The following is a 27,044-nucleotide window of genomic DNA, read 5'->3' on the forward strand; positions in this document are numbered from 1 at the left end:
CATTAAGTCCTGTAATCCCTCTCCATTTCAGTCACATACTGCCTTCCATTATTATTGTATATGAAATGGCAAGTTATATCATGTTAAATTCCACCTGCCAAACTATTATCTATTGCCTTTAACCTCTCTGAATCTATCTGTAGACCCTCCACCCTCTCTTGATAATTTAATCTCTTGCTTACCACAGCGACATCACCCAACTCAGCATCTGTATATCTGTTCCATCCTCCTGATCATTAGTATAGATTGTAAATAGTTGAGAACCGAGCGATTGTCACTGTGTGACCCTACTGGTTATGTTCTCTCTAACTGATTGAGACTGATTTATCCTGAGTGCCTGTTTCCGGTATGATACCCAGGCCTCCCCCATTCCTGTGCAACACAGTCGAAGGGTTCAATAAGAACAAGGAGCATCTGTGAGGAATCCAAACCCTCGAACCTGCTCCGCCATTGAATACAATCATGGCTGATGTCATCGCAGCCTCTGTTCCACTTTCCTGCCATCTCTCCATCCTAAAACCCTTGTCTGTTGTTGTAGATTGCGCCACAGGGAAGAAACTCAACTCCATATCTACACTTGCAATTACTTTTAGCATTTTACAGCCCTCAATGAGATCTCCTTTTATTCTTATAAACTCGAGAGTATAGACATGAACTGCTGATTTTCTCTTCATAAGACAAACACTTCAAATATGGATTAAATCTAATGAAGCTCTTCTGAATTGCCTCCAATGGAAATACTTCATTCTGCAGGACACTCAAACTGTACTCCAGTTGCAGCCTCATTAATGCCTTGCATTAATTACACCAACACTCCCTACCTTTCTACTCTATCCTTTTACAAATAAACTCAGAAATTATGCTTGCATTTCTCATTACCTGTAATACCCGCAAGCAGGTTTTCTGTGATATGCAAGCAGACGCCCAGATCCCCCTGCACCTAAGCACTTTGAACTTTCTCTCCATTGAGATAATAATTTGTCTTTCTATTATACTGGCCAACTTGAATAGCCACATATTTATTCACTTTAACTTTCCTTTCCAAATGTTGGCCCATTCGCCCAACCTATCCATATTGTTTAAAAATCTCTTGCATTATCACTCCGATGTAATTTCCCACCAATGTTAGTGTCATCTGAAAATGTGGTGTCGTACTTTCTATCCCGTCAACTGAGTACAGTAATACTATCGATCGCAAATGAGAACTGAAATCAATGGCACCCACATATTGCATTTGCCAAAATAAAATGACACATTTATTCCATCTGACTCCATTTTGTTGGTTAACCAATCCTCAATACAAGCTAATAAATTACTCCCAAACCGATGATGTCTGATCTTACCACTTACTCTTTGGAGAAGCGACATATCCAACGCCTTCAGGAAGACCAGATACATTCCATCTCCAGGAATCCTACTATCCACCTTGCTTGTCACATCTTTAAGTAACTCAAGCAAACACTTCAAACTTGATTTGTCCTTTGTAAACCCATGTTGACTGATGGATTGTGGTTTATCTTTGCAAATGTCCTCAACAATGGATTATAATAATTGTTTTAAATTACAATAGTTTATCGTTACATTTTTCTCCCAAATGTATACAGTTATTATAATTTCTTCCCTTTCAAAAACGTTTACGTTTTCTTTGAATCCTGTTTAATCGGCAAAAAGGTTTTAAGAGATCTGCTCCAATTGCTGTTTGAGGCATGTGTGGCTGACTGGAGTCATCATTCTGCTGGTGTACAAAATCGATGGGGTGACGTCTTTCTGGTGTTCCCATGTTGTCGTCTCCAAGGCCAGAATGACCTTCTATCAATGATGATTTAGGGGGTTGGGGGATTATGCAATCCTTCTGTTGCTGTGTAACATTTTGAGGGGCTGATGGGTCTTCTCATACTTCTCCATAACAGGTGGTCTCCGCATGTATCCTGGAGATGGGACTGATGGAGTATTTGGTCTTCTCTTGTTCCCAAATTAACCCAATTGTCTGAATTACCTCTTCCTTTCTCATGAAAGAAGTGTCAGATAGTTTTTATCCTTAACCAATTCCCTTGCAATCGGCTCGGTGGGTCTGAATGGTCTCCTATTATCCCAGTTTAACAAGCTCCAATCACTCTGTGACATCTTCCAGTTCCTATGTTATAGACTTGAGGAGGCTAAATGGACTGATTCTGTTGCTGTGCGACAGGATACTGGTGCAGCATGGCCTACTCTGGATCCAGTGTTATAGGCTCGAGGGGCTGATTGGCCTCCTTCTGTAAATGTATATCAGGCTCCAGAGGCTGAATAGTCTCGTCCTGATTTGGTGTAACAGGGTCAAATGCCTGAATATCCTCCTGTTGTTCCTGTGTAACAGGCTGGAGAACGGAATGGTTCCTCCACTATCTGCGTAATTCGCTTCACTTGTTGACTCCTTCTGTCATCTATGTTGAAATAGGACAATCTTTAATTTTTGTAAACTCCAATGGCTACTGGGTCAACCTGACCATCCTTTCGTTATAAGCTAGCACTTCATTGCAGGAATCATCTCTGAGCGGCTTCCAACATTACAACATCCTTTCTTCATTGAAGAGACTAAATCAGTACACACTATTCCAGATGTGATCTCTCTAAAACCCTGTACAGCAGCAGCAACACTTTACCAGCCTGCTGTAAGGTTCCCACCCAGGTTGGAGCTGTCTCAGCTCTCTGGGGGAACACAGAGCATTGTTGGAAGATCATTGTCCTTCTCCATTCCACAGCATCACGGGAGATCTGGAAAAAATATTGTTTGAGAAGATCATAAATTATGTGGCGAGATGACCTCTACCATTAATCTCCCCAGAGCCCACATCGCTCAGATTCCACAGATTCTAGTAAGGTGGAGTGCAAAAACAGCAAGGAGGAGCAAACATTGATGGGAGTTATATGTCAAAGTGAAAGCTGTAATACAAATGTTGGGCATGTTATAAAACAGGAAATGAGATATACTCATTTGTGGGTACTGCAGTAATAATGTACTGTTTAAATTATATCTAAACTGTGTTAACCCAATTGAATGCTGATGCTGGGGAAAATGGATTTCGTGACCACGTGTGAGATGGTTTGCATTAACATTATGTCGAGCACTGAGCTCGAGATCAGGTTATTTAGGAATTCGTGTTGATCAGAAGAGCTAATTGAATTTTTGCTGGAAAGGACCTTTTGGGACCAGTGACCACAATGTATTGGTTTTCTTTTATGCTGTTTGAGTACACGACAATTTTTGTTTTATTTGAAGTAACCGTTATAAATCTGAATCATGCAAGCCCTGAAGGTGTGAGGAGAAAGTGGGGACTACAGATGCTACATATCAGAGTCTAAGAGTGTGGTGCTGGAAAAGCACAGTCAGACAGCATACTAAGAGCAGATAAATCGATGTTTTGAGCATAAGCCGTTCATCAAGAATGAAGCTTATGGGCCAAGGGAGCTGAGAGATAAATGAGAAGGGGGTGCGGCAGGGGGGAGGTAACTGGAATTGCGATAGGTAGATAAAGATGATAGGTGATGAAAGGAGACAGAACGGCTCATCTACTACATCCATTAACCCCGATGTGGTCTTCTCTACATTGGCGAGGCAGGAGGTCAACTTGTGGATCATTTCAGAGAACATACCTGGGACAGTCACATTGAACAACTCCATTGCCTTGCGGCTGAGCACTTTAACTCCCCTTCCCACTCTACCAAGGACATAAGGGTCCTGGACCTGCTCCATTGCCAAACCCGAGCCACCAGAAGCCTGGAGAAAGAAAGCCTCATCTTCTGCCTTGGGACCCTCCAACCACAGGGGATCATAGTGGATTTCCCCATTTCCCCTAATTCCACATTATCCTACTCCAACCTTCCAAGTCAGCACCGCCCTTTTGAATGTTCACCTTCCTATCAATCTGGTCCACCCTCCTCTCCGACTATCACTTTCAACCCCATCTTCATCTATCTATTAGATGAAAGGAGGCAGCTTAGAAAAATGTCAAGTTTTGCAGAAAGCAAGTGGATTCAGAGAAATGAGGACCCAGCAAAGGATGATCAAGAAACTGAGCAGAAAATCAAAAAGCGACAAAAAACGTGCAAACGAAAGAAAAACATAAAGACTGCTAAAAAGCGTCTATCAATGTATGAAATAAAAACAAGGTCAAATGTGGAACAGTTGGAGCACGTTCAGGATAATTTATTGCAGACAAAAGAGAAATCACAGGGAAATGAAACAGTTTCTTTGTGTCTATCTTCATGGAAGAATGTCCATAAATTCTTCCAGAAATACTAAGTGACCATGGGACTTGTGTAAGTAAAGTCTAAGATCATTCTTATCAGTGTTGAGGTCATCTTTGAAAAAAAGCTGGATTGAGTATTTATAAATCTGACAGACTCGATGTACTTCATACAAGAATTTCAGAGGAAGCAGCAATAGACATGCTGATTGCATCGCGGATTTTCACTTCATTTTCCGACACATTCCGGAAAGGCATTTAGCTAATCTGGATAAGGCAAAGGTTATAAATATTATCCAACAATTTAAGAAAGGTTGAAGATGGAGAGTGGTGAACTACAGACCAGTTATCTTGTCATGCACCGTCAGCTATCTGTTGGACTCGATAACAAAGCACAGGCTACTAGGTATATAGAAGGTAATAACATAACTGGGAAGTATGGTAATGTATCGATGAAAGAAAAACCAGAAGTGGCAAACATTTTTTGGAATGGGTTGAAGATGGTTCTTGTGGACATAGGCAATGAAGAACCAATGTATAACGTATAGTTGGATATTCATGAGCTTTTTTAAAAGAACTCACACTGTAAGCTCATAAGAAAAGTTAAAGCGAGAGGTATTGGAAAGAACATAAGCAAATGGGAAAGTAAAAATTCATGTGAATGTAATTGGAATATAGAGGATATCGTGCACCAGTTGCATCGAGCGTTGGTGAGACTAAACTTGGAGTATTGTGTATCGTTCGGAGTCCCAATCGAAGAAAGAATATACTGACTACAGAGGAACTGCAAAAGGCATTCTCTAAATGAACCCCTAAGTTGGCAAGGTTGTCTGACGGGGTAACTCAGCCTTTAATCTCGAGTTTCGAAACATGAGAGGTGATTGTAGTGAATCTTAGAAACATAGAAAGGACGAAATAACAGAGGGATATGAAGAAGTACAAGTAGGCGAGATAAGGGAGAATCCCATGATATTCTACACGGATAAGTAGAAGAGAATAATCAGCAAACAGTGTCTGTTAGAAACCAAAGGGGCAATCTGTGTGTCAAGCTGGAGAACGTTAATGGATTGTAACATGAGACCTTCACATCTATTTTACTTGGGAGAAGGAGGATGCAGGTACAGAATGCAAGAAGATGGGCTGGACAACTCTTGAACAGATAGATGTACAATACGAGCAGGGTTTTGAGGCTTTGTTCTGTATAAATTTGGACCAATATCAATGTCTGAATGAGTTGAATCACAGGTGGCTGTTGGGGTCAAGTGAGGAAAGACTCTGACTGAATATTTTAATTAGAATCTGACCACAGGAGAGGTGCCAGAGAACTGGAGAACTGCTAATACGATTCCACTTCACAGTAAGGGTGGGAGAGATAGACCAGGTAACTATAGACGAACGAGTATTAGATCACTGTTAAGGAAACTACTGGAGAAAATAGGGAAAGAGAAAATCGAATTCCAATCAAAGTCGCAAGGTTTGTTCAGGGATAATTATCGTGACTTTATCAGAAGGAAGTCACATCCAATGGATTTGATTGAATTAGTTGGAGGAGGTAGATTGTTTAGTTTTGTGGGACGGCATTTGACAAATTTCCAGCTGGAAAACTGAGAAATAATGTAAAATCTCACAATATGAAGGATAACTTGACAAGTTACAAGGAAAATTGTCTTATTGGCAGGAGGCAGAGGGTGGTGGGACAAGGCAGTTTGTGTGACTGGAGACCAATGTCCCCCGGTGTACCACAGGGATCAGTGTTATGTCCCTTATTGTTTGTTTTATTCATAAAAAAACAATGTGAATGTGGAGGGGGTTCGGTGGAGAGTGGGGGAGGTGTGATAAGTAAGTGTATGTTTGACATAAAGATTGGCTGGGTGGTTAGCAGTGAGGAGGAATGCCTTAAGTTACAGGAAGGTGCAGATGGAATGGTCAGATGGGCAAATCAATGGCAGATGGAATTATCCCTGATAAATATGAGGTGATGCACTTTGGGAGAAGGAACCAGGCAGGGGAGGACTCAATGAATGGCAACACACTGGGAAGCTCAGATTGTGCTTCTCTAAACGTCCCTGAATGTGACTGAACAGGTTAATGGACTAGTTAAGAATTGGACCTTAGGTGTAGTGTTTCCTAATCAGGGTGGAGATTATAAGAGCAACACAGAGCTTTGGTTCGGCCAAAATAGAGTACTGTATGTAGCTCCGGGAGCCACATTCCAGGAAGGATGTGATTGCACTGGAGAGGGTGCAGAGGTGATTCACCAGGATGTTCCATGGGATGGAGCATATCAGCTATGGAGAGAGGATGGATAAGCTCGGGTTGTTTACTTTGGAGCAGAGAAAGCTAAGGAGTCAGTGATTTAGAAGGATAAGATTATAAGCGACACAGACAGGGTGGATAGGCAGCAGCTGTTCCTTTCAGTCAGAGGGTCAAGAACAAAGGAGCACACTTTTAAAGTGAAGGGTTTGAGGTTCAGAGAGGATTTAAACATTTTTTCACCTCGAGGATGTGGGGTTCTGGGATTACTTCCTGAAAAGGGAATGATCACGGGTAACCTCACAATCGTTAAAAAGTACTTGGACGAGCACTTGGAAGTGGCATAACATTCCAGGCTATGGGCCTGGTGTAGGAAAGTGGGACTAGTATAGATCGTGCTGTATTTCTGTTGGCACAGAGTCTATGCTCCTGTGAATGTATGGTGTGGAAGGTCAATTATTGAGAAGTTTAAGGCTGTAATTGATGTGTTTCTGAAGAGTTATATTCATAAGGGTTAGAAGAGTGAACTGCAATAGCTTGTTAAATTATGTCAATGTGAGAAATATGAGAAAACAAGTGCAGTTTCTTTACAGTTTGAAACCAGAGAATGGAGAATGGGGAACAGGGAAATGGCAGAACTATGAAGCCACTACTTCCGTTCTGTCTTCACAGAAATCTCAAACAATACAAGGAAAACCAAGGCTGGTGTGGGAAAATGGTAGAGTACGTGCAACATAGAGCATAGTAAGTAAATGGTTTAGGCGAAATTATTGGCGCTGAAAGTAATAGACAACACTAACATAGATTTATGAAATGGGAATTATGTTTGAGACAAAATGAAAGAGAAGCAATGGATGCTAAACATTTTAATTAGATTACATTACAGTGTGGAAACAGACCCTTCGGCCCAACAAGTCGTCACCGACCCGCCGAAGCACAACCCACCCATACCCCTTACCTAACACTACGGACAATTTAGCATGGCCAATTCACCTGACCTGCACATCTTTTGTGCTGTGGGAGGAAACCGGAGCACCCGGAGGAAACCCACGCTGACACAGGGAGAACGTGCAAACTCCACACAGTCAGTCGCCTGAGGGGGGAATTGAACCCAGGACTCTGGCGTTGTGAGGCAGCTGTGCTAGCCACTGTGCCACCATGCCGCCCACGGTTTGACTTTTAGAAAAATTTTGGTAAAGCTCCAAGCCCAGTTTGCAAAATCAAATCTAAGTGGATTGGGGCTAATTTATGGGCATGTTTCTGGAATGGGACAGCTGGCAGGAAACAGTGAATAGAAATAAACAGACTCATCAAGCAACAGCCTGACATTGTCTGTAAAGTATGATTCTGTAAGGTATAAGTCCTTCCACATCTAGTCGAGAATCGTTGGGGACAACTAAACAATTCACTGGATGAAGAGATTCCACAAATAATCCCTTCCTCCATGATGGGAGAGCCCAGCACTTTAGTGTATAAGATAAGGCTGATTCATTCGCAACAATCTTCAGTCAGAAGTACTGAGTGAATTATCTATTTCAGACTATGTCCCAGACTCCCCATCACCTTCCCCGGATATCTCCTGTCTCATCAAATGGACGGATACAGCAGAAGTGGAGGCACATTGGGATACAGTTGAAAGGGAATTGCTCGTGGAGTCCTCAACAGTGATTCCGTATCCCATGAAGTCTAATAGCATTAGTTTACACATGGGAAAGGAAACGTCCTGCTAATTACCATGTACCAGCCTCTTTCAACTGATGAATCAGTACTCCTCCATGCTGACCAACACTTGGGGAAGCACTGAGGGTAGCACGGACGCAAGATGTACTGTGGGTGGGTGATTTCAATGTCCACCTCCAAGAGCATCTCAGCTACAGCATTACTGATCGAGCTGGCCGGGTGCTAAAGAATATAACTGCTAGACTGGCAAGTGGTGAAGGAACCAACAAGAGGAAAATACATACTGACCACAGACTTACTAATCTGCCAGTTGCAGAAGTAGCTGTCCATGACAGTATCGGTAAGAGTGGCCACCGCATAGTCATTGTGGAGACAAAGTCACACCTTCACATTGAGAATAGACTCCACCATTGTGGGTGGTACTATCACGGTGCTTAATAGGACAGACTTCGAACAGATCTAGCAGCTCAAGTCTGGGTGTCCATAAGGTGCTGTGGTTCATCTATAGGAGCAGAATTGTACACCACACAACCTCATGGCCTGGTATATCCACCTCACAACAATTACCATCAATCCAGAGGATGAACATTGGTTCAATGGAGTGTGCAGGAGGGCAGGAGCAGCACCAGGCATACATGACAATGAGGTGTCAGCCTGGTGAAGCCACCAAACAGGACAACTTGTGCACCAAACAGCATAAGCAATAAGTAATAGACAGAGCTAAGTGATCCCACAAGCAAAGGATCAGATCTAAGCTCTGCAGTCCTTCCACACCTAGTCTAGAAACGTTAGAGACAATTAAACAACTCACTGGAGGAATAGATTCCACAAATAACCCCTTCCTCCATGATGGAAGAGCCCAGCACTTCAGTGTATAAGATAAGGCTGGTCCCTTCATCCACAATGCTCCACCATCAACGCTCAGCAGCAGCAGCAGTGTTTTACTATCTACATGCTGCAATGAAATGATTCACCAAAGATCCTCAGAGACCACCTTCCCAACTCACGACCACGTCTATCTAGAAGGACAAGGGCTGCAGATGTATGGAAATACCATCATCTTCAGGTTCCCCTCCAAGCCATTCACCATCCTGACTTGGAAATATATCACCGCTCCTTCACAGTCACTGGGTCAGAATCCTGGAATTCCCTCCCTAATGGCATTGGAGGTCAACAGCAGCAGGTAGACTGCAGCGTTCAACAAGGCAGCTCACCACCACCTTCTCAAGGGCAACTAGGGACAGGCAATAAATGCTGGCCCAGCCAGTGGCACCCAGATTCACGAAATAAATAAATAGAAATTAACAGAGGAAGGTTGCTGAGGTGTCACAGGTATCAGTGCTTGGGGCCCAGCTGTCTAGAATGCCCTTTAAACATTTGGTTGCTGGAATCAGATACAATATATCCCAGCCTGCTGACAGCACTAAAGGATGTGGGATTGTGAGTGGGTGAGGAGGATGGAAAAAAGCACAAGTGGAGTGAATGCGTAAATACGTGGCAGATGGAGAACAATGTGGATAGAGGTGACGGTGTGCCCTTTGGTGGAAACGATAAATTAGCAGCCTATCATTTGAAAGAGATTGGTTGAAACATGTTGATTTACAAAGGGACGTATGTTCCTTTTTGTTGTTTCTTTCTGCATAAACATCTGAGGTCTCTGCAGCGCAGTGAGTTCTGTAACCGGAAGTCAATACTAGGAATGACATTGCCACGCTGACCAGTGTACATAGAACCAGCAAGTGGGGAGCTATAACATTGAAAAGGATCTGGATCTCCTTGTACAACAGTCACTGAAAGCAATATTGCAGGAAAGAAAGCAGTTAAGAAGATAAATGGTGTGCTGACCTTCATTTCAGGTGGATTTGAGTCCAGGAGAAAGGGTGTCTTACTATAGCTGTACAGGGACTTGGTGAGACATCATCTCAAACATTGTGCAGTATTGTGGGCAGTTTTGATCTCCGTACCTAATAAAGGACAAACCTGACATTGAGTGAGAGCAATGAAGGATGACCAGACTGATCTCTGGTATGACAGGCTTGTTGTGGGAGCAGAGTTTGGGGTGACTGGGCCAGTATTCCATGGGGTTTAGGAAAATGAATGGAGATCTCAGTGAAATATACAAAACTCTGACAGGGTGAGACAGATTGAAAGCAGGAATGATAATTCCCCTGGCTGGGACGTCGAAAACAAGGAGCCACAGTATTAGGTACAGACAGGCCATTCTTCATTGAGATGAGAAGAAATGCCTGTACTCACTGACTGGGGAATATGGGGAATTCTCTCGCACCTGGAAACCAAGACACTGATTATAAATAAGGATTGAGAGACAGTAAAGGGATGGTGGGAGAGCAGGCGTACGGTGTGGAAATGAAGGGCCAACCATCATTACATTGAGTTGGGTAGCAAACTCAATGGACCAATCATACTACTTCACCGCCTATTTTATAGCTTCCCAAGGTTACTCCCATTAACGGATATGTATATCGTGTGGGGTAAGTACATTGAGGAGATTTTTTCCATGAACTAGAATGGGGGAGGCTCAAAGTGTTTTATGACCTCCTCCTTTCCCGCTGTTGCAGAGAGGGGAAGCTCTGTGAAGAGAGATGAGAGGGCTCTTTCCTGGATTTTCCAATTACATTTCCCAAATCACTTCAAAGCGTGTGTGACAGTCTTGAGAGGCTGAATGGTCTCCTCTGTTTCTGTGACCAGATTATAGGAGTAAGTGGCCTCCAACTGTCCCTGTCTAGCATGTATGAGGGGCTGAATGGAGCACAGAAACATGGGACTGAGGAGCAGGAGTGGGTCATTAGATACTTTGACCCTTCTCCACCAGGAACTACGATTGTGGCTGATCAGGTTGTGGACTCAGCCCTACTTTCCTGTCTGTATCCCAATATCCGTGACTCACTTCCCTGTCAAATATTTAGTAATGCAGCTTTCAATCAATGTGAACATAAAGGCACGATAAACTTCCAGTGAAGAGAATTCCCACTTGAAAGGTCATTTTAGAATTTTTTGTAATCCTTCTTACAGAACCAGAGAGTCATGCAGAACGGAAACAGACCCGTTAGTCTAATCTGTTCACTCCGATCAGATATCAAATCTGATCTCGTCCCATTTGCCAGCATTTGGCCAATATCCCTCCTCTTTCAGATACTTTTTAAATGTGCGATTGTAACCGCCTACAGCACTCCCTCTGACAGCACTTTCTGTACACACACCACTCTCTGTGTGAAACATTTATTTTCAGGTCCCTTCTAAATTAATTCCCCCTCACCTTCAACCTATGCCTCTGAATCTGGTCTCCCCTACACTGAAGAGCAGAACGTGGCTGTTCAGAATATCCATTCCCCTGATGATTTTATAAACATCTGTAATGTCACCCCTCAACCTCTGGCACTCCAGGGAGAAACACCTCAACCTCTCCCTAAACATCTGTGTAAATCTTTTCTGCAGACAACCGTGTTGCATGCAGTTTTCTTAAAATGGCCTTCCCAACACGGTGTACAGATGCAACATGCCACCACAAACTCTATACTCAATGCTCTGACTGATTAAAGCAAATGTGCTAAATATGTTCAGCACCACTCTGTCTACCTGCGATTCCACTTTTAAGGAACAATGTACCTGCAGCCCTAGGTCCCTTTGTTCCATAACACTCCCCAGGACTTTGCCATTAAGTGTATAATTTCTTCCTAAAATGCAAAACCTTACATTTATCTAAATAAACTTCATCTGTCACTCCTTGCCCCTTTGTCCCATCTAATTGTGGTCTCGTTGTACTCTGAGGTAATCTACTACATCACATTTCTGATGTCATCTGTAAACTTACTAACTATGGCCCCGATATCCACATCTAAGTTCTTTACATAAATGATGAAATGCAGTGAACTGAGCACTGATTCTTGCAGCACACTGCTGGTCACAAGCCTCCAGTCTGAAAAATATCCCTCTTCCTTCAAGCCAATTGTGACTAGCTTCTTCTGTGTCCCATGTGACCGAATGTTTAATCTGCCTACCAACTGGAATGTTATGAACACCTTGCTGAGGTCCATGTGGCAATGTCTACCAAATTGCCTTCATTAATCTTCTTTTTTACCTCTTCATAAATCTCAACCAAATTAACGTGCCATGATTTCCCATGCAGAAAGCCACGTTGTCTACCCCGATCAGCTCTTGCTTTCCCAAATGTATGTAAATGCTATCCCTCAGACTCCCCTCCAAAAACTTACCCATCACTGACATCAGGCTCACCGGTCTATAGTTCCCCGACTTTTTGGGTCACTGTTTCCTTTTCTTGTCCCACTCCTCCACTGCTCACAACAAATGTTAAATGTAACCAGGATGGTGATGTGGCCGAAGATAAAGGTCTTAGACTGGGTCAGGGTCAGTTTTAGGAACAAGTCAGGCTAGTTTCTTTAATCTGCTCAAATAGCACCTTTCTGATCCAGAGCAATGTTACTCAAACTATGATGGAAAGATGAATGGCAAACTGTTTGGGTATTGCAAATACATAATCAATATTTCCCTGTTTAAAATGTTGAGACACACACACACACAATTTCTGCAATTTGAAGTTGAAAGAACTTTGTCCAAATATTAGTGTAACTTATGACAAAAGGAAAAATTGAGAGATTGTCCAAAATGTGATTCGGCTTCTGAAGATATTCTATTCACACAAGCTGCTAGCAATGGGAATTCATCCTGAAACAGTTGGATTTGGCTGCATTCCCTTTGCATTAAGCAGTGAGACGATGCCAATGAATTCTGGTCAGTAATCACCCATAGGGTAACACAGTGGCTCAGTGGTTAGCACTGCTACCTCACAGCCCGAGGAACAGGAGTTCTATTCCAGCCTCGGGCGACTATCTGCGTGGGGTTTGTACATTCTCCCTTTGACCGCGTGAGCTTCTAATAGGTGCTCCAGTTCCCTCCCACATCTCAAACTGTGTACCTTAGGTGGATTGGTCATGCTAAGTTGTCTGTTGTATTCAGGGATTTCTAGGTTAGGTGCATTAGTGAGAAGTAAATCTCAGGGAATGGGCCTGGCAAGGTTAATGTTTGGAAGATTGGTATGGATTTGTTGGGCTAAAGGGCCTGTTTCCACACTGCATGAATTCTTTAAAAATGAGAATGGTAATGATGACCGTATAGGTGTTTTTATTTTAGCTCACACACATTGCTGTGATGAGGAATAATGAGGGAGAGAGCGAGTGTAATAGGCCATTCCTTCTCAGGGAGATTACATTGTCTCCCTCTCTGAGTTGAATCACACAATAATGTCATCCTCTCCCAAACTGGATCATGTGAGGTCCCCTTGTATAATGTCCAAACCATGTCTCCATCACAGTCCCTGTTCCATGTCGATGCATCATTGTTGCCTTCTCGCACAGAGCCATACCCTTAGCAGAAAATGGTCTTGGTCAATTTGAAAATATGTTTATATGCCCCTGCGTCATTAAAAAAATAAAATATTTAATGTATTTAGAATACCTGTGTTAAAATTAATACATTTTTTAAAGAAATACAGAAATTGCTGGTAAAGCTCGGCAGGTCTGTCAGTACCCAGATGCCTTTTACCTGCTGCAGTTGTACCAGCCTCCACCACTTCCTCTGGCAGCTCATTCCATACGCACATCACCCTCTGCGTGAAAAAGGTTCCTCTTAGGCCTCTTCAAAACTTTTCCTCTCTCACTTTCATCCAATGCCCTCTAGTTTTGAACGCCCCAACCTGGGGGAAAACCCTAACTACTCACCCTATCCATGACCATTCTGATTTTACACACCTCTACTGCTGCAAGATGTGACTCCAATCAACACGAATAGTTGTGCTTTCAGTCATTCCGGGCCTAAATTCTGAAATTCAATTCTGACACTTCTTTCTCCATCAGGTCACAATTCTACAACCAGTTTAATCCGTTTGTTCAGATGTATCATGAGACACTTCTGTGGGATTAACACCGAGACCTTAGTGCTCGGAGGTAGGGACACTAGCATCATTGGGCAATACCCATAAAGCTGTAACATTATTCTCCTGTGTATTTGCTCATCAGCCTGTTCTGACATGCTGGGACATACCTCTGCAACAGGCAGGACTTGGATCCAGTCCTACTAGTCCAGAGCTAGGAACACTACCACACATGTCCAGGAATTAAAATCAAATCCAGAGTACTGGTTCAGAGCCAGGGACACTACCCACTACACTCCCATACCCAGACTTGGGTCATATTTTAAGTGCCAGCTTTCAGCTCAGTGTGCATTTATTATAATCAGGTTACCATTACGGAACTATACAAAACACTTTGTATTGTTAAACAAATGCAAGATATTTGTCTCAACTGTGAGTGCATGTGCTGTGCTATCGAAATTAACTATGAACGTCTTCAATCGCTATTATCTGTAATCTACAATATTAAGGAAAGAAATCCTGCAGTCACAGTCTGCCCAATGAAGGGTCTCAAATAGATTTTTATTACTGAACACCACAGACAACGAAAAAGCATAATTTCTGGTCCCAAAACACCGATCACTATTACCCACCTCTAACGTGCAACTGTCCTCTTCCTAAAACAATGAAACGACACTAGGCCGCTGATTACTGTCCAGCCTCTCCTCCCCATTGACAGTGTCTGCAATCTGTCCCTCCTCCCCCAAACCACACAAGGCAACCCAAGCTCAGGGTCTTTGTGAAAATCAAGGCCGGAGTGTGTAGGCTTCCTGGAGACAGAGGGGCATTTTAAAATTGAAGGGGGAGGGTGAGGTGACAGTAAAATCACTCACTGGGCTGAGGGGTAGCTGATGGAGTTTAGTTTGGATTAATGCGAGGTTTTGGGTTTGGTAAATCAAACAACAGCAGGACCTATACAATTAAAAGTAGAACCTTTGGCAGTGCTGTAGTACAGAAACCTAGGTCGTCAGGTTTAATTCTTTAAAATTTGCATCTCATACAGATAGTGTGGTTAAGAAGGTGTTTAACACACTTGTCTTCATAGGTCAGACCTTTGACTATCGGAATTGGGATGTCATGTTGTGGTTGTACAAGATATTGGTGAGACCTCTTCTGGAATACTGTGTCCAGTCTGGTCACCCTGCCCGCTCATTCCATGGGCACACCACCCTCTGGGTGAAAAAGCTGCCCCTTAGGTCACTTTTAAATGTTTCCCCTCTTACCTTAAGCCTATGCCCTCTAGTTTTGGACTCCCTGTACCCTTAGAAAATACCTTGACTATTCACTTTGATATTACTGACGTTGATATTATTAAGCCGGAGAGGATTGAGAAGAGATTAACCTGGATGTTGCTGGGAATGGAGGGAGTGAGCTACAAGGAGAGGCTGGATAGGCTGGGACGTTTTTCACTGAAGAATATGAGATTAAGCAGTAACTTTACAGAGGTTTATAAAATAATGAGGGCTACAGAGAAACTGAAGGGCTGATGTCTTTTCTCTAGAGTTGAGGATTCAAAACTGAGGGATTTTTAAGGTGCGAGGAAAAAAGATTTACGAAAGTCATGAGAGGTAATTATTTTAGACAGAATCTGGCTTGTGTGTGGAATGAACTTCCAGAGGAAGTGGTGAAAGCAGGGACAGTTACAATGTTTAAAGGACATTTAGATCAGTACATGGATAAGACATCAGTTTGGATGGTGCTGTGAGCAGCTGCCCTCTCCCTCCCCATCTCTGAATGAATCCCTATTGGTTTTCACCCTCTGCCAATGTCTGTGCAGTGGCGTGGGGAGGCCAGCAGAGGGTGGCATTGCATCACTTTAAGCACCACAGAGACTGCCAGACCTGCCCCTCACAGAGACACACAGATACACACACACACACTGGGATGGTGAGACCACGGTGTGAAGCTCATCTGGTAACTTAAATGAAACATAAAGAAATGATCAATTCGCTTCGTAAACTGTTAAAGTATGAGGCACAGATCTGCCAAATTCCACTGTTTAAATAAAACCATCAATTTATTTTTTTCACTCTGAAAGTGAACATTTTACATTAACTATTCACAACTCTGGGACCCTCTTTCTCTTAACTGCTTATTACCCGACTCCAGCTCTATACTAATACACTGTTTCTAGGTCTGCCATCCTCTCATATCACAGGTGGTAAATGATATGTGGAGCTTGTTCAAGGAGCAACTATTGAGTGTCCTTGATAATTATGTACCTGTCAGGCAGGGAGGAAAGGGTCGTGCGAGGGAGCCGTGGTTTAATAAGAAATTGGAATCCCTTGTTAAATGGAAGAGGGCGGCCTATCTCAAGATGAGACGTGAAGGTTCAATTGGGGCGATTGAGAGTTATAGGGTAGCCAGGAAGGACCTGAAGAGAGAGCTAAGAGCAGCAAGGAGGGGACATGAAAGGTCCTTAGTCGGTAGGATTAGGGAAAACCCTAAGGCTTTCTATAGGTATGTTAGGAATAAAAGAATGACTAGGGTAGGAATAGGTCCAGTCAAGGATAGTAGTGGGAAGTTGCGTGTGGAGGCGGAAGAGATTGGGGAGACACTGAATGAATACTTTTCTTCAGTATTTACTCAGGAACAGGGCATTGTCGTCGATGTGAATACTGAGTCACAAATAAGTAGAATGGATGGCTTTGAGGTATGTAGAGAAGAGGTGTTGGAAATCCTGGAAAAGGTGAAAATAGATAAGTCCCCTGGGCCTGATGGCATTTATCCTAGGATTCTCTGGGAAGCAAGGGAGGAGATTGCAGAGCCATTGGCCTTGATTTTTATGTCCTCTTTGTCTACAGGAGTAGTGCCAGAAGACTGGAGGACAGCAAATGTGGTTCCCTTGTTCAAAAAGGGGAGTAGGGATAACCCTAGTAACTATAGGCCGGTGAGTCTCACTTCTGTTGTGGGCAAAGTCTTAGAGAGAATTGTAAGGGATAGGATTTATGCACATCTGGATAGGAATAATGTGATCAAGGATAGTCAGCATGGTTTTGTGAAGGGCAGGTCGTGCCTCACAAACCTTATTGAATTCTTTGAAAAGGTGACGAAGGAGGTTGATGAGGGGAAAGCGGTAGATGTGGTATATATGGATTTTAGTAAGGCGTTTGATAAGGTTCCCCATGGTAGGCTACTGCAGAAAATACGGAGATATGGCATTGAGGGTGAGTTGGAGGTTTGGATTAGGAATTGGCTGGATGGAAGAAGACAGAGGGTAGTAGTTGATGGCAAAGTTTCTTCATGGAGTGCCGTCACTAGCGGTGTTCCGCAAGGATCTGTTTTGGGACCATTGCTGTTTGTCATTTTTATAAATGACCTGGAAGAGGGGTTAGAAGGTTGGGTGAGCAAGTTTGCGGATGATACGAAAGTCGGAGGAGTTGTTGACAGTGAGGAAGGATGTGGCAGGTTACAGCAGGATATAGAGAAGCTGCAGAGCTGGGCAGAAAGGTGGAAAATGGAATTCAATGTAGCTAAATGTGAGGTGATTCACTTTGGGAAGAATAACAAAAAGATGGGGTACTGGGCTAATGGTCGGATACTTGGTAGTGTGGATGAGCAGAGGGATCTTGGTGTCCATGTACACAGATCTCTGAAAGTTGCCACCCAGGTAAATAGTGCGGTGAGGAAGGCATATGGCGTACTGGCTTTTATTGGTAGAGGAATTGAGTTCCAGAGTCCTGAGGTCATGATGCAGTTGTATAAAACTCTGGTGCGGCCGCATCTGGAATATTGTGTGCAGTTTTGGTCGCCATACTATAGGAAGGATGTGGAGGCACTGGAACGGGTGCAGAGGAGGTTTACCAGGATGTTGCCTGGTATGGAAGGAAGATCGTATGAGGATAGACTGAGACACTTGGGGCTGTTTTCATTAGAGCAAAGAAGGTTTAGGGGTGACTTGATTGAGGTGTACAAGATGATTAGGGGGTTAGATAGGGTTGACAGTGTGAACCTTTTCCCGCGTATGGAGTCGGGTATTACAAGGGGGCATAGCTTTAAATTAAGGGGGGGTAGATATAGGACTGAAGTTAGGGGTAGGTTCTTCACTCAGCGAGTCGTAAGTTCATGGAATGCCCTGCCAGCAGCAGTGGTGGACTCTCCCTCTTTATGGGCATTTAAGCGGGCATTGGATAGGTATATGGAGGATAGTGGGTTAGTATAGGTTAGGTGGGCTTGGATCGGCGCAACATCGAGGGCCAAAGGGCCTGTACTGCGCTGTATTCTTCTATGTTCTATGTTCTAGGTGCTTGGAAGCTCTCAGTTCAGAACAGCATTCACCCTCTCTTAAAGGTACAGTACACGCTTTCAACTTCATCACATTATACCCTGATGAATATCGATAAGTGGGTCCTATCCGGATTTATGTTGCTCTGTGGTTTGTCAATATTTCATTTACTCCGTCTGGTGTGTGTCAGGATTTCTGTTGCTCCATTGACAGCATGTCATTATTCGACTCTGTCCATAGCAATATATCAGTATTTCACTTGCTCACACTCGTGTATGTGGGGCAGGATTTCAGTTGTTACATGGGGACTGTGACGCTATAACAATCTCAATGTTTGTAGATGGCACCGAACCTGGAAGAATTGTAAAGTCTATGGAGGACAGTGTGGCACTCTAACAGGACAGTGATACGTTGGTGTAGTGTTCAGGTTTATGGCAGATGGGGATCAATGCAGAGCAGTGTGAGGTGATACACTTTGTTCGGAAAGACAATGAAAGACAGTTTAAAACAGGCTGTGCCATTATAAAGGGGGTGCAGGAACAGAGAGTCCTGGGTGTATATGAGCACAGATTGTTGAAGATGTCAGGACAAGTGGGGAGAGCAGTAACTGTCACAGATTAGTTTCAGTATCTGAGCTGTTTACAGGGAGAGGTGTAGGAGGGAGTCTTGGTGCGCCCTTCCTGGGAGGTGGTGGTGACGATGTGATGTGAGCCCACCCTCCTGCCCACCGAGACCGTGGGGATCCATTTGTACCAGCTCGACACAAAAGGGAGATGGAAACAGGGCCACGGCTTCTAAGTTGTGCCGGGGGGAAACGGAGCTGCCAGTGGGTTTAAAGTGAGAATTGCCCTTCACTGAACATTGCTCCTTACTCGGTCGGTGGGACGTGGATGTTTCAGAATCTCCACACGAGGTGTCCTGATCCTCTCCGGCTCGTACCAGGGTCCTCCCCACATGGCAGGGGGAGGGGGGGGGAGGGAAAGGATATGGGCACTCCACCGCCCGGCTTGGCCATTTCAGTCCTATTCCAGGCTGTTTCTCCTGGAATGGGAGAAAGGGAGGGAGAGACGGAGGGTGGGAGTGGGTGGCCCTGCTGTTAGTGTTAGTGTAGGTGGGGACGGGGTCATGGTGAGGTGTCCGGAGGGAGTCAGTCCAGAGTGTTGTATCTATGCAGTGTTATTAATGTGTGTGGGGGGGGGGGTAAAGTGGAGGGAGGGAGGGAGAGAGACAGAGAGACAGACAGACAGAGACAGAGACAGAGACAGAGACAGAGAGAGAGAAGGTGCTGCATGCGGCAGTGAGAGTGGTGGAGCATGAGCCTTGTTCGGGGGTCGGTGCTATAACAGATATACAGTGAGTGTGAGGGAGCAGAGAGAATACAGTGATCCTTATCCTGAAAGAGCAGGGAAGGTTATTGAAGCTTGTCCTGTATTGCTGGACATTTCTTCAGACCGCAGATTCTGCACTGAGCTGGGTTGTGAGCTCAGACCATGCTCGGTGGGTCTGGTGGTATGGCCCTCTCTGGGAAGAGAATGCCCCCTCTGTACTAGATCATTCACCAGGCCCTCCATGCCCCTGTCGACAAACCGTGGTTTTAATTACCCATTATCTGCCATGCTCGGGGTAAACTGTACGTGGCAGCTCCTAACAGAGAAAGCTCAACTGTGTGCCCCTTGGCCTTTTAAAGATGGCACCAATGTCATGAATCATGGAATATCCAGGGGTATCCGGGCAATGGTGAGTACCTCCAGCCATGATGGGTGGGAGAATCGGACTGGTATTGAAGGAGAGGGGCACAATGGGGTAGGGTGGGTAGTTAATGAGGTGAGTTCGATAAGATTGCACCAGGAAACTAGCTCGGCCTCGTGTAGATGATCCCTCTATCACAGTCAATGGAAATGGTACTGAGACAAATTATTCTTAGATTTAGCCCAATGAGTCAAACACTCTGCTGACCCTCGCCCAGATACAAAGCTGCAGAACAAATTCTCATTCAAAACTCTGCATCATCTGAACTCTCACCAATATCATGCTCACCTACCATTCCTGGAAACACTTACGTTACTGGATGCTGTTAAAATGTTTTCATTTCTGCATTCTGAAACCTGGGAACACATCCTTCCATAACACTGTCTCTCAGTCTCCCCCTCTCTGTCTATTTCCTATACCCCTCCCATTTGTAATTGTTTAAACTGATTCCCCCTCCATCTCTGTATCTCTTTGGCAGTGATGTTCACACTCACAGCAACCCCTTGTCAGGGCACAATGGAGATATAGAGCTGTAAATGGATGTGAGCTGCACATCCTGTCCCTTCCAGCCCGGGCTGCAAGGTTCCCCACACTGGGCAGTGATCTAACACAGTGTTACTGAGCAATGCACTGGGGTGGGGTACACAGTCCTACATGCTGGGAGGGTAACTGCTCCTGGGTTACAGATCAATGCACTGGGGTGGGGTACACAGTCCTACATGCTGGGAGGGTAACTGCTCCAGGTTTACAGATCAATGCACTGGGGTGGGGTACACAGTCCTGCATGCTGGGAGGGTAACTGCTCCTGGTTTTCAGATTAATTCACGGGAGATCACTGCACAGGTCGCTCTGCTGGTCAGAGTATCTGGTTGAGGTTTACAGATAATGCCCTGTTGTGGTCTGCATAACTCCCGGTTATCTAGTCCGTGGTTAGAGATCAATGCTCTGCTGCAGTCTGCATAGCTCCCCGTGCTGGACAAATATCTAATCCGGGTTTATAGATCAATGCACTGCTGTGGTCTGCACTTCTCACCACGCTGGACAGATATGTGGTCTGGGTTTATCGATCAATGCCCTAATCTGATCTGTGCAGTGTTCCACTCTGGACAGATTGCTGGATTGTATTGACCAGTGCATTGGATGAATCTGGACAGATTGCTGGACTGCACTGAGCAGCACACTGACCTGGTCTGCACAGTGTTCCACGGTGAACAGATATCTCCTCTGGGTTGATGGTGTCTGGGCTGGTTCTGTGCGGTGGATTGAGAATGTGGTATATCTAACCCTTTCAGCTGATCTGGCAATGCCTTTAGTTCCCATTCCTGTGATTGGACCCCCCGTCTCTCACCCCATTAATGTTACAGTGTGCCCATGCACAGTACATCATGTTGGTGGGGTGGGTAGGGGGGAAAGGTGATGGACAGGTCAAGGAGTTCCCCGGAACGTTCTGTCCCCGACATTCTATAACTGACATTCCCCGGAACGTTCTGTCCCCGACATTCTATAACTGACATTCCCCAGAACGTTCTGTCCCCGACATTCTATAACTGACATTCCCCGGAACGTTCTGTCCCCGACATTCTATAACTGACATTCCCCGAACGTTCTGTCCCTGACATTGTTTGTGAATGGCCGGACGTCAGTGAATTGAACAAACGATAAGATCCCGAGGGAAGAGATCCCGTTCCAGGGAGAAGGAGACACTGTTCCGAAGGCCCCTCAGGCTGTTAAAGGGGTGAATACGTTTTCCTTGCGTTTACATTTCTCCACGACACAGGATCGACCACAATTTAGACCAAAATACAGGAATTCACAAACTCCGTTTGTCTTCAGGAAACTGGGAGAGAATCCTTCAGGACATCAACGTTTCCACCCTCCGTATTAGGAACTGGGAAGGAGTGACCTGTGATTGCTCTCAATTGATCGAGTGTGTGGGAATGTTCTAGAAACCATCTGTCCTTATGGATGTGTCTCTGTGTGTTTGGGGAGGGAGGGTTTCTGGTGGTTTATGTCACATTTTTGTCAGTAATTCAGACCTTCCCATTTGTTATTCCAGCTCCAATTATTTTAATAAATCCCTGAATACAGAGACACATTTGAAAATCTCACTGGGTCCCTGATCAAACGGGTCCCTTTGCCTCCAGGCTGATGGATAATGGGTTTGTTTTCCTTCCTCACAGTTAACATAGTGACCATCTACGTCCTGCTTTATAAAAGATTGTGGATTGTCTCCATGTGTCAGACGTTACCTGGGGGCCATGGCAGCGGCGGATCTCCTGGTCATTATCCTCGACCTGATCCTGAGACATTCCCATTGTTTTCCGGGAACAGTTTTTTTTCCTGATGGACTCAGTCCCCGTGTGTAATATCCACGCCGTCCTGCTTTATGCAGCTACTGACTGCTCTGTCTGGTTCACCGTCACTTTCACCTTTGATCGGTTTGTGGCCATTTGTTGCCAGAAGCTGAAAAGTAAATATTGCAGTGAGAAGACGGCGGCTGTGGTTCTGGGAGCAGTGACTGTGCTGAGCTGTTTAAAGAACATTTCCTGGCATTTTATGCTCACGGCTCGGTATTGGCTGGTGAACACCCCCTGGTTTTGTGATGTAACAGACACTGTTCAATTCTCCAGTGTCTGGGTCACAATCGAGTTCCTCCACCACATTCTAACCCCGTGTGTCCCATTTCTCCTGGTTCTGCTGCTCAATGTTCTCACCGTCAGACACATTTTAGTGACCAGCAGAGCTCGCAGGAGACTCCGCGCTCACACCAATGGGGACGCTCAGTCTGACACTGAAATGAGAAACCGAACAAAATCCATCATTTTACTGTTTGTGATCTCGGCCAATTTCATCCTGTTATGGTCAACGTTAATGCTGTATTCTATATGGTACCGGATGCTGTGGATTGTGGATACCCCTCTGTATCTCCATGACTTTGTGCAGGAATTGGGCTTCATGCTGCAGCTCCTCAGTTGCTGCACAAACACCGTGATTTATGCCATGACCCAGACTAAGTTCAGGCAGCAGCTGAAGAATGTGCTGAAATATCCCTTCACCCAAATCCATCCATCCATCAAATTCCCTCATTAATCAATCCATCCGGGATTTTCTCTTTTCAGTTCAGTGTTTCAGCGATGGAGCAGCCTGTCGCTATGGTAACAGACTGAGGGTAGCGCTGGTTTGTCCATCCTTATCCCACAGGGGGGTTACAGGGAAACATTTCAATGTTTCTCACAACTCAGGGGCCAGTGAGAAAAGGCACCATCCCACTGACTGTATCCATCACTTCCACTTATAAACAATAAAAATGTTGACTAAAGCGTGCCGAGCAGCAGAGTGACCGATGTTGTTGTGTGTATTTGTGTTGGAGAAGCTGAGCTGGAGAGAGACAGACTCAGCCCCAAGTCCTGGTCCTCAGGGAAGGGGAGGGCACCGGGCCCTGAGCTCAGGAGCTGGGATTAACTTCCTCTGTCCTTACTTTCACCTCTGGGTCTCCCACTGCAACTTGGCTCTCAGCAGAATTCACCTTGCTCCCTTTGTCACTGTCTCCCTCCGTATATCCCTCCCAATGCTATTTCTCTCTCCTTTTCCCATTTACACACTCAATTCCACTGTCGTTGCCTTCCCCAATCTCATTCACTCTCTCTCCATCTTGCGATCATAACCTCCCAATGCTACCATCTTCCTCGAATCCTTCGGTGTTGGGGGAACAGAAGAGGGTTGTCGATCCTCAGGCCGATGTTAGGGAACAGAGATTGGGACGCCATATCAGGCCATTGCCAGGGCAACATTATGGAGCTTGGGCCAAATGCCATTGCTCCGGGACAGAGTGGGTGTGAGAACACGAGCCGTTACTAGGGGGTAACAGGTGGAGTGGCACCGTAGGCTGCGGCTGAGACTGGTACAACAGGATATCACAAACAGAACACATTGTGTGGGACATACTGTCTGTTACTCAGGGAATAGAATGGGGATGGGGTCAAAGGCCATTTAGAGGGGATCAACTGGGTCGGTGTTCACAGGAAGGAGCTCAGTTTAAGGTGTGAGAGGCATGTGATGGTGGGAGACTGCGTGGGCATGTGAGTGTGATGGTGTGGGAGTGTGTGAGGGAGTGAACGTGATGGTGGGGGAATGTGTGGGGGAGTGAGTGTGATGCTGAGCGACTGTGCAGGTGAGTGAACGTGACGGTAGGGGAGTGTGTGGGAGAATGGGGGATTATGTGGGGGTGAGCGTGAAGGCGAGGGTGGTGTGGTGCAGTGTGTGGGGGTGAGCGTGATGGTGGGGATTGTGTGGGGCAGTGTGTGTGAGTATTCTGGTGTGTGTGGGGCTGAGGATGACGGTGAGGGTGGTGTGGGGCAGTGTGTGTGAGAGTGGTGGAGTGTGTGGGGTGAGCGTGATGGTGGAAGTCGTGTGGGGCATTGTGTGATGTAGTGAGTATGAGGGGGTCAGGGTGTTGGTGATAGAGCGAGTGTGAGGGGGTCAGGGTGATTTTGATGGAATGAGTGTGAGGGGGTCAGGGCGGTGGGGATGGAGTGAGTGTGGTGAGATGAGTGTGATGGTGATGGAGTGAGGGTGAGGGGGACAGGGTGAGGATGATGGAGTGAGAGTGAGGGGGTCAGGGTGAGGATGATGGAGTGAGAGTGAGGGGATGAGTGTGACGGTGAAGGAGTGAGAGTGAGGGGATCAGCGTTAGGGTGATGGAGTGAGTGTGACGGGGTCAAGGGGTGGTGATGGAGTGAGTGTGAGGGTGTCAGGGTGAGGGAGATGGAGTGAGATTGAGGGGACGAGTGTGACGGTAAAGGAGTGAGTGTGAGGGGGTCAGTGTGACAGTGATGAAGTGAATGCGAGGAGGTCAGGGTGACGGTGATGGAGTGAGTGTGAGGGGGTCAGGGTGATGGTGATGGAGTGATTGTGAGTGTGTCAGGTTGATAGTGATAGAGTGAGTGTGAGGGGGTCAGGGTGAAGGTGGTGGAGTGAGTGTGAGGGGGTCAGGGTGACTGTGATGGAGTGAGTGTGAGGGAGTCGGGGGACGGTGATGGAATGAGTGTGAGGTAGTCAGTGTGACGGTGATGGAGTGAGTGTGTGGGGGTCAGGGTGACGGTGAAGGAGTGAGTGTGTGGTGGTCAGTGTGACAGTGGTGGAATGAATGTGTGGATGTCAGTGTGACGGGGATGGAGTGAGTGTGAGGGCGTCAGGGTGATGGTTATGGAGTGAGTGTGAAGGGTCATGGTGACGGAGAAGTTGTGAGTGTGAGGGGGTCAGGGTGATGCTGATGGAGTGAGTGTGAGGTGGTCAAGATGACGGTGAGTGAGTGAGGCTGAAAGAGTGTCAGCGTGACGGTGATGGCGTGAGTGTTTGGGGGTCAGTGTGAAGTTGATGGAGTGAGTATGTGGGAGTCAGGGTGACAGTCATGGAGTGAGTGTTGGGTTGTCAGGGTGACGGTGATGGAGTAAGTGTGAGGGGGTCAGGGTGATGGTCATGGAGTGACTGTGAGGCAGTCAGGGTGATAGTGATGGTGATGGAGTGATTGTGATTGTGTCAGGTTGACAGTGATAGAGTGAGTGTGAGGGGGTCAGTTTGACGGTGATGGAGTGAGTCTGAGAGAGTCAGTGTGACCGTTATGGGAGTGAGAGTGAGGGGGTCAGTGTGACGGTGATGCAGTGAGTGTGAGGGGTTCAGTTTGACGGTGAAGGAGTGAGTGTGAGGGGGTCAGGGTGACGGTGATGGAGTGAATGTGAGGGGGTCAGTGTGACGGTGATGGAGTGAGTGTGAGGGGGTCAAAGTGACGGTGAAGGAGTGAGTGTGAGTGGGTCAGGGTGACGGTGATCGGTGAAGGTGAGGGGGTCAGTGTGACAGTGATGGAGTGAGTGCGAGGGGGTCAAAGTGACGGTGAAGGCGTGAGTGTGAGTGGGTCAGGGTTACGATGATGGAGTGAGTGTGAGGGAGTCAGGGTGACGGTGAAGTTGCGAGTGGGAGGGGCTCAGTTTGATGGTAATGGGGTGAGTGTGTGAGAGTCAGAGTGACGGTGATGCTTTTAGTGTGAGGGGGCTTGTTTGACGGTAATGGAGTGAGTGTGAGGGGGTCAGGGTGACGGTAATGGAGTGAGTGTGAGGGGGTCAGGGTGACGGTGATAGAGTGAGTGTGACGGTGTCAAAGTGATGGAGAAGGAGTGAGTGTGAGCGGGTCAGTGTGATGGTGATGGAGAGAGTGTGAGGGGGACAGTGAGACGGGGATGGAGTGAGTGTGAGGGAGTCAGGGGTGACGGTGATGGAGTGAGTGTGAGGGGGTCAGGATGACAGTGAATTGGTGAGTGTGACGGGGATAGGGTGACCGTGAAGGAGTGAGTCAAGATGTCGGAGAAGGAGTGAGTGTGAGCGGGTCAGGGCGATGGTGATGGAGTGAGTGTGAGGGGGTCAAGATGACGGTGAGTTAGTGAGTGTGACAGTGTCAGGATGATGGTGATGGTGTGAGTGTTTGGGGGTCAGGGTGACGGTGATGGAGTGAGTATGTGGGAGTCAGGGTGACAGTGATGGAGTGAGTGTGAGGAGATCAGGTTGACAGTGATGGAAAGATTGTGAGGGGGTCAGGAGGGTGGTGATGGGGTCAAAGTGATGGAGAAGGAGTGAGTGTGAGCGGGTCAGTTTGATGGTGATGGAGTGAGTGTGAGGGGGTCAGTGTGACAGTGATGGAGTGAGTGTGAGGAGGACAATGTGACGGTAATTCAGTGAGTGTGAAGGGCCAGTTTGACGGTGATGGAGTGAGTGTGAGGGTGTCAGGTTGACGGTGATGGAGTGAGTGTGAGGGGGTCAGGGTGACGGTGATGGAGTGAATGTGAGGGGGTCAGTGTGACGGTGAAGGAGTGAGTGTGAGGGGGACAGTGTGACTGTGATTCAGTGAGTGTGAGGGGGTCAGATTGACGGTGATGGCGTGAGTGTGAGGGGGTTAAAGTGACGGTGTAAGAGTA

At 46.0% G+C, this 27,044-nt stretch overlaps 2 long non-coding RNA genes across 5 annotated transcripts in view; one reads left to right on the forward strand and one right to left on the reverse strand.

Annotated features, from left to right (window-relative positions):
* The window catches only part of LOC148139813 (uncharacterized), an 82,607-nt gene extending 60,255 nt beyond the window's left edge, over window positions 1–22,352 (forward strand). For 2 of the 3 annotated variants that reach the window (XR_015753376.1, XR_015753374.1), the window contains one exon: window positions 18,350–18,822. This is a non-coding gene — a long non-coding RNA (uncharacterized LOC148139813). Of the gene's footprint in view, window positions 1–18,349; window positions 18,823–22,260 lie in introns of those variants that run through there. The other variant, XR_015753377.1, reaches the window with a different exon arrangement.
* Window positions 1,258–27,044, reverse strand: part of LOC122546672 (uncharacterized) — a 49,932-nt gene continuing 24,145 nt past the window's right edge. The window contains exons 4-5 of one of the 2 annotated variants that reach the window (XR_015753382.1): window positions 22,330–22,543; window positions 1,258–2,754 (exon numbers count right to left, since the gene is read on the reverse strand). This is a non-coding gene — a long non-coding RNA (uncharacterized LOC122546672). Of the gene's footprint in view, window positions 2,755–13,321; window positions 13,610–22,329; window positions 22,544–27,044 lie in introns of those variants that run through there. The other variant, XR_015753381.1, reaches the window with a different exon arrangement.

The sequence above is a fragment of the Chiloscyllium plagiosum genome, unplaced genomic scaffold (genome assembly GCF_037043375.1).
Source record: "Chiloscyllium plagiosum isolate Xiang-an unplaced genomic scaffold, Cpla_swu_hap1 HiC_scaffold_37, whole genome shotgun sequence".
NCBI classification, from domain to species: Eukaryota; Metazoa; Chordata; class Chondrichthyes; order Orectolobiformes; family Hemiscylliidae; genus Chiloscyllium; species Chiloscyllium plagiosum.